The sequence below is a fragment of the Pongo pygmaeus genome, chromosome 14 (assembly GCF_028885625.2).
Source record: "Pongo pygmaeus isolate AG05252 chromosome 14, NHGRI_mPonPyg2-v2.0_pri, whole genome shotgun sequence".
NCBI classification, from domain to species: Eukaryota; Metazoa; Chordata; class Mammalia; order Primates; family Hominidae; genus Pongo; species Pongo pygmaeus.
Window position 1 is genome coordinate 95,734,658 of NC_072387.2, and position 6,000 is coordinate 95,740,657.

Sequence of the window (6,000 nt, forward strand, 5' to 3'; positions counted from 1 at the left end):
AACCTTAGGGGCAAGGCCACCTGTGACCTTGGGAGCCTAACTCCTGGAGGTGGCACATGGATGGAGTCAAGAGAGATTATTCTCTGATTTTAAGATTTAATGTTTTTGCTCCTGGGTTTGACTTACTTAGACCTTGTTACTCCTTTCTTTTTGCCTAATGTTCCCTTTTGGAATGGGAAAGTCTGTCTTATGCTTATACCATCATTGAATCTTGGAAGCAGATAACTTATTTTGGTTTTACGGTCTCACAGGTGAAACTCTGGGCTTTGGACTTTTCAGTTGGTGCTGATTTGTAAAGAAAATAGGTTTAATTGGTTTATAGTTCCGCAGGCTATACAAGCATGGCTCTAGCATCTTCTGTTGAGGGCCTCAGGAAGTTTTAATCATGGCAGAAGGCAAAGGGGAGCAGGTGTGCCACATGGCAAGAGCAGGCACAACAGAGCAAGGCTGGGGAGATCCCAGACTTTTAAACAACCAGATTTCATGTGAACTGACTGAGGACTAACTCACTTATCACCAAGGGGATGATGCCAAAACATTCATAAGGGATCCTCCTTATGAATCCCTAGTGGGATCCATTACCTCCCACTAGGACCCACCTCCAACATTGGGAATCACATTTCAACATGAGATTTGGAGGAGATAAACATCCACGTTATATCACAGGGATCAATGGGTTAATGGATTAATGGGTTATCACGGGGGTGGGACTGATGGTTTTATAAAAGAGGAAGAGAGAACTGAACTAGCACACTCAGCCCCCTCACGATGGGATGCCTTGATCTTGGGATTCTGAAGAGTCCCCACCAGCAAGAAGGCTTTCAACAGATATGCCCCCTTTACCTTGGACTTCCCAGACTCCAGAAATGTCAAAAATAGGTTTTATTTCTTATAAATTACCCACTTTCAGGTATTCTGTTATAAGCAACAGAAAACAGATTAAGAGAGCACTCTCTATTTACACTCTGACATGGGAGCCATGATATTGCTTTGTGTCTTCAGTTATCATTGTCCAGGTGGACACAGTGTATAACAGGTTTTTGTACATTTTTGTATGTTTTAGTACTGTAATTTTCCTGGTATATGTTTACCTGAGTAAAAGTTTATAGATCACTTTGTGGAAAGAATAGCAGAATTATTATTGTGTATATTTGCATCCTGTTCCAGTAACTCTCCTCAGAGCCAGGCTTCTCTTTGGTCTATGGGCTTCTGGGCTGAGAACTGGTTCAAATCTGAAAACCAGGTGAGGGAGTTCATTGGGAAGACTGCTACTGCTTCCTAATCATTCATCCTGGATTTACTGTGGCTGCTACATAAAATAATATCTCTTTTGAGTGACCATGTCTCTTACCCCTGGGAACTCCATGTTCCGTTTAATATCTCCATAGTTCTCCGTGGGTCAAGCCTTTCTAACTGCCAGTTTTAGAGCTCTACTTATTATGATAATTGGATTCACCTGTTTTCATTTGATTAACCACCACCACCTGGTCACTATTAATTCTCTGAATCTTATCTTGCCTATTACTATTAAGGTAGCCAGTTCTAAAGCAGCATTTCTTCTCATCAGCCTTTGCTTACAAAAGATAGCCACCACTGAGCTCCTTAATAATACTGGATATTCTCTCACCAGTGTATTCCTGTGTCTTTACCTGTCTGTTCTACGTAAGATCCAGATGAGTCAAGGCAGATGACGGGGGTTACCATAAACACAGTGATTTTCCCTGACTATTCTACTCTGCTGGATGGGGTGACTTCACTGGAGCAAATCGATGCACATGATAGGCAGCTATTGATTTTATGAATGTGTTCTTTGAAATACTCAGCAGGGAGAATCAAAAGCCATTTGTCTTTCAACGAAAGAAAAGGAATTAAAGGGGCAGTGGCTTATCACTCTCTAGCTTCAAGATTATTTTAACTGTCCTTCTATGACATACAGCAACTTTGATTGTCATGACATTCCACATAGCAACATATAGGTCCTCTAATTTGATGACATTTCAAATAGTTCTAGTGAAAAAAAATCTGTTGTTACTCAGATGTCCTTTAGATATCCTGGACACTCCATAAAGATACATTCCAAGCCAGAGAGTGAAAATAAATCCCCGAACACTCTATAAAGATATATTCAACACAGGGAGTGAAAATAAACCCCATAACTATTCAGAGATGTTTTAATACATTGACTTTTTATGGGTCTGTTGTCTTGAGTATTCAAGGGGATTGCTTCTAAGTAAAAATATGAATGGCATTACCAACCCAGTTTGTATTAGACAGCTACGTTACTTTTCAAAAGTTTCATGGTTAGAAAGATTTCCTACTTCTATGCAGAAATGTCAAATTCTTGAAAGCTGTTGCCACTCCCACACAATAATTAAAATATCATACTAGAAAATCACAAGGCAATCATGGTTTTGTTATTCTAATCTTAAAAGACTTCATTCGCAAGCTAATATTGCTAATATTGAGCCACATCAGGGAAACTAGGAACCCAAACCCCCAAAGATGCCTCAGTGTGAAAGCTGCTTCTTTTTGTCAGAAGACTCCATCAACAAAATTATCAGACTCATACACTTGAAGTTCAAAGGAGTCATTAGGGATACACTTCTGTACCTGAAGCCCTTCCTGATCAATATAATTTCTTCTGATACTTATGGGATGGGGAATTACAAGCATATAGCGTATCAATTACTACCATATATTCTCAGGTAGAAGGAATAGCAGATTTTAAATTGGCTCAAAAGGTCCTAGATGCAAGATCATTTTTATATGTGTTGCTCTGTATGTAATGAGCCTTTTTACTCAGGCTACTTTTAAGATTTTCTCTTTATTACTGGTTTTGAGCAATTTGATTTTAATGTATTGTGGTGTAGTTTTCTTCATATTTCCTAACCTTGGATTTTGTTGAGCTTTTTGGATGTATGAGTCATGAAGTTTTGCTGTCTGGCCAATGGGAACAAGCATTATACCCAGCCCTCTGTGAATGTCTAAAAATATTATCTCTAATCCACTACAGTGGTTCTAATCAGAGCTTCCAGTAGTTGTTTTTTCACATGTTCTGATCAGTACTTAATAAATAACAAAAGGAGCGCCTCTGAATATTTGAATATCTCTCTGTGTGCACCTCTCTCCTCTCCAATTACAATGTTCTGTGAATTTTAGCTGCCTTGTCCTATCCAGATTCTCTGCTCCATTTTCTCTAGTAAAGGTGTCCCATGGGCTTTTCCTGTTATTCCTTGCAGATACCATCCAGGAAATTCTCTCGAGGTAGCATGTTTGGGTGATTAGAGGCCTCACCTCATTGGTTTCCCATGTCTTTAGGATCACTGATCTTCAGGGACTCTGTTACATTTGGTTGTTTCAGGAAGCGAAGTAAATCTGGATCCAGCTATTCCACCTTGGCAAGAAATAGAAGCAGAGTAAATCTGGGTCTGGCTATTCCACCTGGGCAAGAAGCAGAAGTATAACAGGATTTCACAGTTGAAATCCTGTTATATTTTAAGTTCCTGACAATTAACTATATTTTATACCCAAGATTGCTGAAACCTTTGTTAATCTTTTGATTTTTTTTTTCCAATGCATTCTATGGTCAATTCCAACAAGTCTGAAATTAGCCTGAGCTCCTTCATTAAAACGTAATTTGTATCTGAATGCCACTGACCCTTGGTAAAGACATAAAATATGCTGATTAACAGTGTACGTAGTAACTTTTAGAAAATTTGGGGTGATATTTACTAGCTTATCTGTATTGTCTGTAGACTACAGTGAGATTGATCGTTTACATCTGTTCTCAGTGAGAACACCCCAGGATTCTGCACTGAAGAGCCATTATACAGTAAGAAGATTCCTTCTAAATAAGCCAGGTATTAGAAATTGTGGATGAGTCTCCATTTTGGGCTCCCTGTTTCTTAGTTGTGCCATGAATATCAATAGTTCTCCATTCTGGAGGGAAAACTCATTATGGTCCTTACAAGGGAAGAACAACTGGAATTGTACCTAGCCTCTTCTTATTGCTTAGTTTGAAGCAACCTGTGGCTGTTTTGCATACCCTTAATTTAGTGTTGTTTATTGTACTGCTTTTGGCAATAAACTGGATATTTGTAAGGACTTTCATCATATGTCTTACGACTCTTTTGTAGCATTAATCAGTTGCTTTCTGGGAGGCTCACATTGCTGATACTCTGCTAGAGATTAGGCAAAAGCTTTGAGAGGAAATAACATGCAGTGTTTCAGGGTACCTTTCTGAATATGCTTTCTCCTCTTTAAATCCCAGTCTCCATGGAAATCCTGAGCCCCTTATTTTGCATCCCCAGCTACTAGAGAGTACTTCAAACTTACTATTTTTTCAGCGTCTTGTATGTTTTCTTTACCCACGAATCAACAAATGAGCCAAAATTAAACAACAACAACAAAACAGAAGTGTGAAGTTCTCATTTGTTTGCTACTTTTTTTTCCAGGTATTTTTGACTTTCAACCTGCCTGTTCCAGTTGTTCCTCAATGACTTAACACTTTCTGCACGTATTTTCAACTTTGTACTTTTCATTTTGTTCTGTTTTTTGAGACGGAGTCTAGCTCTGTCGCCAGGCTGGAGTGGCTCAATCTCAGCTCACTGTAACCTCCGCCTCCCGGGTTCAAGCAATTCTCCTGCCTCAGCTTCCCAAGTAGCTGGGATTATAGGCACGCACCACGACGCCCTGCTAATTTTTGTATTTTTACTAGTGACGTGGTTTTGACATGTTAGCCAGGATCGTCTCGATCGCCTGACCTCATGATCCGCCCTCCTGGGCCTCCCAAAGTGCCACTGGGATTACAGGCGTGAGCCACTGCGCCCAGCCAGCTTTGTAGTTTTTATAGTGTAAATGTTAGTATGATATGGTGTATGTTCTAATTACTGATATTGAAATATCTGAGGTACATTTTAACATATAGTCGACTGAAATTACAAAGCATTCTTACCACTATATTCAAATGTAAGTTTCAATATTTACACTGTCTAATGTGGTGGCTGCTAGACAATGTGGGTATGTATATTTAAATTCATTAAAATTAAAGTACAAATTTTATTGCTCAGTTGCATTTGCCACATCTGGCTAATGGCTACTTTTTGCACAGTGAAAATATAAAAGGTTATTTTGGACAGTTTCAGACAGTTCATACAAGACTTGCCAGAATAATGGCACCAAACTTTTCTTCCAATTTTGGTAATCACCCTCAAAGCTAACAAATCATTTGGAGGTAAAATACTGGTAGAAAGAGAATCTTAAGACAAACAAAGTCATCAGAATGCTGCGAGTACATTATTCCAGCCTTACCACCTATAAGCCAAATGAGATGTGCTTAAAATTATTTGCGGAACTTCTACTAGCTATACGGGTCCCCTGTTGATAACTAAATAATATAATGTTTTTGTGGCTTTACCACAAATCTGTTTGAGTTCTCTTGAAGCCTGCAGCTTTCCATAAGCTAGAAACCCAAATCCTGGGATCAGGGGTAGATTAAAGTAGCATGTAACCTCCAATTAATGAACTACTCTTGTTCCTCTCCTCACATGGTATACATTTATCTGCTTTTTGTACATCTGTTCCATTTATCATTCATAGTGACATATACATTAGAATTTCAGTCCTCCATATTTTAAAATTATTTTTGTTTACTTCATATTTCACTGCTTTTGGCCTGGAGCAAAGTTATTTTTCAGAGCACACACCGATAAGGCAATGTTAATCAAGTGTCTTGTTTACTGCATAGCTTTGCTATTCTTAGCATGATGATTTTGAACCTCAACACAAAAAACTTCAACCCTTTTGTCTTTCTTTTAAGTATATTCCCACTTACCATAACTACTACAGTTTTCAAGAGTTTACCTAATTCTAAAAAGTTTTGATACATATTATTTAAGTTCCTACTGGTTTTTCATATGTTATAGATTCAGCCAGTTTTGCATTTCTGTAATCTCTCTTCATGCTTAACTTAATATGTTACCAAAACACCAGGAGTTTGGT

The 6,000-nt window shown here is 38.5% G+C and overlaps 1 long non-coding RNA gene across 1 annotated transcript in view; it reads left to right on the forward strand.

Moving 5' to 3' along the window:
* The window catches only part of LOC134738074 (uncharacterized), a 440,002-nt gene extending 436,142 nt beyond the window's left edge, over positions 1-3,860 (forward strand). Inside the window, exon 6 of the long non-coding RNA XR_010123603.1 lies at positions 3,792-3,860. This is a non-coding gene — a long non-coding RNA (uncharacterized LOC134738074). The remainder of the gene's footprint in view (positions 1-3,791) is intronic.
* Positions 3,861-6,000: the final 2,140 nt, after the last annotated feature.